This window comes from Drosophila miranda (assembly GCF_003369915.1).
Source record: "Drosophila miranda strain MSH22 chromosome Y unlocalized genomic scaffold, D.miranda_PacBio2.1 Contig_Y2_pilon, whole genome shotgun sequence".
Lineage (NCBI taxonomy): Eukaryota > Metazoa > Arthropoda > Insecta > Diptera > Drosophilidae > Drosophila > Drosophila miranda.
The window spans coordinates 20,143,271-20,149,220 of record NW_022881614.1 but is presented as its reverse complement, the minus strand read 5'-3'; the positions used below and the strand labels follow the sequence as shown (position 1 = coordinate 20,149,220).

The 5,950-nt window shown below is 54.2% G+C and overlaps 1 pseudogene; it reads right to left on the bottom strand.

The window, feature by feature from the left end:
• Positions 1–896: 896 nt before the first annotated feature.
• On the bottom strand, positions 897–3,861 carry LOC117192191 (annotated as a pseudogene).
• Positions 3,862–5,950: the final 2,089 nt, after the last annotated feature.

The window sequence follows — 5,950 nt, the reverse complement described above, 5'->3', positions numbered from 1 at the left end:
AGTGCGGAACTAGTTGCCTGGTACTAGAGGGTAGTTATTGCGTCCAAGAGGGTTAGATGTACATACATATGTATATATGTATTAATATACATATATGCTCAACTCTAACTACAGCATGCAATCGAGCTCTACTATGTCATACGTATGTATGTGCCAAGAATTGAAAGCGAGGTGCAATTGTTTCATCACAAGACAATAATTGCGAGTTTTTTAATCTTTTCGTCTTCACTCGAGCTTTAAATTTTTTGCACAAATACCTCTTGAGAAGATTGGAAATTCCAGGTGCTGTACTCTCCTCTTCTTATACTGGATGCTCCACTTGGATCTTCTTTGGTAGATGTATACATATGTATATACATATCTCCTTTTGTATATAGCTGCAGACAGGGTATTGCACGACCGACACGGTGATTTTTAGTTTTGTTTGTTGAATTTTTTGCACACACGTCGCGGTCAATTTGGCAATTTAGCTGCAGCACATAAGCATGTACATGTAGGTATAATAGATTTTGGATATTTATCTTTTCTCCACTGTGTCACTGTCACTTTTGCCTTCCACTTGAATTAATACGTTTAAATTGCAAGTCCACCCGGGGGCGCCATGAAATTTTAGAATAGTTTTTCTAAATAAAGATACCGAAACAACTTGGGTGACTGCAATTTTGTATTTTAATACGACGAAAAAAAGGAGTGCGTGCGTTCGTTTTCATGGATTTTTCTCGACTTCCTTCATATATTAAAACAATTTCTTCTGTGCCTACCTTACCTACGGTGGCAAAGCGGGGCGAATTCGCCAAGAGCGAGAGAGCGAGCTTTTATTGCGCTCCCGCTTTGCCCTAGCCTAACTTACACTAGACTTCATGAAATACTATCCTAATAACAATTATTATTAGCCAAATGGCGCTACAGTCTTACTTGAACAAAAGAAAACATAACTATCTTCATGATAAGTGCATTCTGTACAGACCAATCTATAGTTCAACCCTATAGACCACCCTTCACTCGCTGTTCACCAGCTCGAACCACTGCCTCATGGCTTCGCCGAGCACCAGCGGAAGCTGGTTCAGATCCCTGACAATCACGTAGTAGGGGAACGGGAAACTGTCCAGATACGAGCTGATGTTCACCGAACAATCCGCATTCACGACCACATGCTGTATGTCCAGAATGGAGTTCTAGAAGGAGTGTGTGATTAGTACATAGTGCAGTGAAATCCTTGTTTGGTCCTATTACCTTATTATCAGGATTGTCAATGATGATGTACACCAGGAAGATGCGCTACAGTCGCGCCAGTTTGATGGCACTCTTCACCTTCTGGGCGCCCTCGCTAAATATGTTGCGGCCATCGCTGAGGATGAGCAGCAGATTTTCAAAGAGTCCATTGTCTCCGCCCAAGCCACTCTCCTCGGCGTTCGCGGTGCGCATAAAGTCCAACAGTCCGGCAATTTTCGTCTTGTCCTGGGAAAACTTCAGGGCGTTCACCAATCGCGGTCCATCGAACTGTTCCGTGTGGTTAAGGATGATCTGTGGTGCCTCGCCGAACGAGACAATGCTCAAGCGTCCACTCTCCAGCAGCGTCAGGGCCTGCGAGACCAGTGAGATGGCCTCCACGGTCAGCGTCTTGGAATTGTTGTGGTGCATCGACTTGGAATCGTCGATGGCAATCGTGATCTTGTAGTCCCGCTGTGCAGGCTTAGTGCGTCGCAGCCAGATCTTATCCTTGCGGAACTGGGACGCAATGTAGGAAATGATCTTCTTCATGTTGATACGACGACCGGTGCGATAGTCGCCCTTCAGTCGTGTGCACTTCGTCGGCTCCAAAATAAGGCGCAGCTGCTCGCAGAGCTCGCGGGCATTCTGGGTCATGCGACTGGATATGCTCTGCCAGTTTTGCTCCGTCTTCTCCGCTCCTAGCTGTTCGAGCTGTGCATCTTCCTCCTGGTCGGCTGCTAGCTCTTCGGTTTCCATCAATTCATCGGCATTCTCCGCTTCCGTCTCGTCGTTGGGCACCTCATCCTCCTCCTGGTGCTGGATCTTCTTCGACTGCTCCTCGGTGGCATTGTCCAAGGTCGTCTTGTCACTGTTCTTCGGGTCCTTGACATGCTGGTACTCCTCTGCCTCGGCCGGATCCGTTTGGTCCGGCTGCTGCTGCTCGGACTCTTTCGTTTCTTTAGACTCCTTTATCTGATCAATGGTCTTCAGTTGCTTCAATTTATTCTTCTCCGCCTCTCCTGTTAAAAATGAATCAGATTAGACTTTAATTTAGAATCAGGAAATCTTTGATGCTTGCCCAGAGTGCGCTCCTCGTTACAAAGTTACAAAGCGAAGGAGTTTATTTACGCTGAAGTATATTCCGAGTGCGCACTTACATCGTTTTCGGCCTGGCTAACGCCATCCTTCTCCTCGCCCGTTTCCTGCTCGTCCATCTTTTGCTCCTGCTTAACATCCTGATCCTGGGGCTGCTGCACTTGATCCGCGGAGCTGCTCTTCTCGGTCTCGGGCACAGACTGCACATTCTCTTCCTTGCTGGACTTGTCCTGCGACTGTGCGTGTTGCTCCGGCTTCTCTTCGCGCTTTTCGCCCTCCTCTGGATCCTCTGCATCGGCTGGGGTTTCCTCCTCTTCGGGTTCCAGTTCTCCCCGCGTCTGGGTCTCGGGCTCCTGCTTTTCATCCTCCGGTGAGGCGTCTTCACCTTCGTCTTCTGGACCATTTTGTCCAGCATCGGCAGCATCCTTGCCCGCTTCCGTTTCCTCTTCGGAGTCTCTGTCATCGCTCTCCGGATGGGCGTCCTCTTCTTTGTAGTCTTCCTCTGCATCGCCGTCGGCATCCTCGGCTGGTTGCATGTTCTCCTTCATGGCATCGATGTCGAAGGGATTCTCGCCTGTTGGCTCCTCCGCCTCGTCGTGGCCCTCGTCGACGTTGTTCATGTCGCCCAGATCCATTTCCTCTGGCTCTGGGGGCTCCTCCAGTTCGTTGTGCATGACATTCGTTTGCTCCTCATCCATTTCCGCATCCTTCATGTCTTCGATGTCCTTGGCCTGCTCCTTGCACTTGTCCTCGCTGTCACCGGGCTCGTTGGTGGCATCCAGGCCGTCCTTCTCGTGCTCATCCCGGCCATCCTCCTTGGCGGCTTCGTTTTTGGTATCCAGATCGTTGTGCGTGTCCTTCTCGTCCTTGCTGCCCTTGCCCTGATCCTCTTCGTTCAGTTCGGGCTCCTCTTCCTCGGGCTTCTCCTCGTCGTCGCCCCAAATCTGCTCGTCCAGCTTCTCGGCGCCCTCTTCCGTCTCGCCCATTTCCTTGTTGAGCTCCTCCTCTTCCTCGGACTCGCAGCTGTCGTCCTCCTCGGGCTTCTCCACGTCCTGCATTTCGGCATCGAAATTGTCGCTCATGTCGATGCCCTTCTCCTCCTTGCAGTCGGGCTCCTGATTGTCGCCCTCGTCCTTGCGATCCTCCGGCCGCTTGGCATCGTCCAGCTGATCCTCCGACTCGATCTTGTCCGAGGCATCGTTTTCCCCTGTGCCATCCTCCAGGCCGAAGCCCTCGCCGTTCTTCGAGTCCTGTTGCGACTGCCCCTCTTCGTCCTGCATCAGGTCTTTCGGCACACAGAATCCCCTGCCGCCGATCTCCACGAATATGGTCAACATCACGGACATCATCTTGGCCGAGACCTTGTGCGTGCCCAGCTGCTGCAGCAGCAGGTAGTCAGCCAGCAGCTGATACTGGTCCAGGATGGGGATCAGTGCCACGGCGCGACGCAGGCACAGCAGTTTCTCGGCGCTAGGATGGGCGTGCTTCAGCACCAGGAGCACATTGGAGAGCTTCTCGAGGACGCGGGGCAGTCTCAGGAGCTGCCAGTCCGTAGCCAGATCGCTGGTAAGACACTTCTACAGATGTTGCTCCTGCAGAGCGTCCGATTGCTGCTCTTCCTGTTGCTCCTTGCCGTTCTCTTGCGCTTGGGCGTGCTGGTTATAGATCTTCTGCAGGGACAGCAGGACGCAGTGGGCAATGTTGGCCAATTCCGTATCCGCATTGGCCACATCGATGAACTCCTGCTCCTCCGGCGAGAGCTCAGTAGATGTCTCCGCCTTAAGTCTGGACAGCAGATCTACCAGTGGCTGAGCCACGGGCAGAAGTGCATTCTGTTCGGTTCGGAGCAGTGCGAGGATTTTCTCAATGGTCTCGAGAATCTGACGGTAGCTCTTCTGGTAGTGTTCCATCTTGTCGGTGGACACGTACTCGAGGCTACTGGCATTTAGCTCGTGCAGCAGCTTCTGGCTACTCCCCAGGATCTGGCCGGACAGCTGCAGGACCTCCGATCGGGCCAGAGGAACTGCCCGATCCAGGGCCCGGTGCTCATTGACCTCCGCCGATGAGAGGATTGGGGGAGCACAGCTAAGAAGCAGCTGCCACTGCATGAGGACATAGTGGATCTGGCAAAGCTTCTGTCTCATCTCTGCGCTCACATCCGCACTGCGGGAGAAGTCCAGCGACTGGAGATCGCTCTCGGCTCGCTCTCGGCTCCCTCCCTGGCATCGGCCACCTGCCGGAGACTGGCCAGAGCGTTGCGCAGTTCGTGCAGCTGCCGTGTGCCATCGGAGAGCTGTTGGCGCTGCTGCTGTACCAGCAGGAACATGTCCACGGAAAAGCCCTTGATACGCTCGATATTGGGCGGCCCCAGCTCCGAGAGCGGCGTCAGCATGATGTTCTGCAGCAGCTTCAGCTTGAATACGCTCTTCATGAAGTACAGGTCTAGGTTCTCGTTCAGATGCTGCCAGGTGGGATGGAGCCGCGGCAGCATGGCCCGCATGCAGTAGGGCGGCAGCCTAAAGTCCTCGAATTCGGTGCGCAGCGAGAGCTCCATGAGGCCCGTCTTGTAGCTGATACCCAGCCGATGGAGGGTCTTGAAGAGGTCCGTCAGCGCCTTGCGCTTCTGTTGAAGGATCTGCGTGGCCTGCAGCTTCTGCTGGGGCCGCTCCTTACTGCGGTCCACATTTAGGGCGCGTAGATGCTCGCAGCGTTCCAGCTGGGCGGACAGCAGCTCGTCCAGCTCTGTGATCAGCTCGCCGTATGGCACATGCGCCAGCGTCTCCTCCACCACATGGCGGGCGGTGGCAAAGTGCTTTTCCAGGCGCTGCAACAGCGCATTGTCGGCCACGTGCTCCGAGCGGATGGAGAAGATGTCGCTTAGCTGCTCGCTGGCCAGGAAGCAGGCCGGCTGGTCCGCGAGGAGGGACTTTATCTTGTTGAGGTGTCTCTGATTCTTGGCCTTGTCGTTGCCGAAACTGTAGTCCTTGGCGGTAGCGTCCTTCGGATGGAAGACCTCGCTGATCTTCGCCAGCAGCGCCAGCTTGTACTCCTTGAGGAACTTGTTGAGGTTCCGGTGAACGCTGGCCACATTATTCCGCATGCTGAAGTAGCTCAGGTCCTTGCTGTGGCTCTGGATCTTCACGAATTCACGCAGTTTCTTCTCGATGGGCGCCCGTCGTGCCTTCACGCCCTCCGCCACCTCTCCCGCAAACTGCGAGAAGTACAGCTGAAGGTTGTGCAGCGCGGCGATCAGTGGCGGCAACCCCTCAATCTTCCCCGCCCGCTCCACGTTGTGCCGCAGGATGCGTATCATATGGGGCACCTCGACGCGGCTGGCCTCGCCCAAGTCCTGGGCATCCAACAGTTGATCCTGCCCGAAGCGCTGCTCGGCAAACCGGATGTCCGTATAGGACTGATCCAGCTTCTTCTGCTGGATGAACTGCTGCAGCAGGTTGTAGATGAAGAACCAGTAGCGATGCGCCTGCAGCTCCACCTGCTCGGCGGTCTGATTGAGGCACTGGCGCCAGTGCTGCAGCTCTAGCTTGGTCCAGCGCTGCACGAACTCTGCCACCTCCGTCTCCTCCGTGACGAGGTTGTTCTTGCGGTGCGCCACCACGTTCCAGAGAGCCACCTTCTGGCGGAG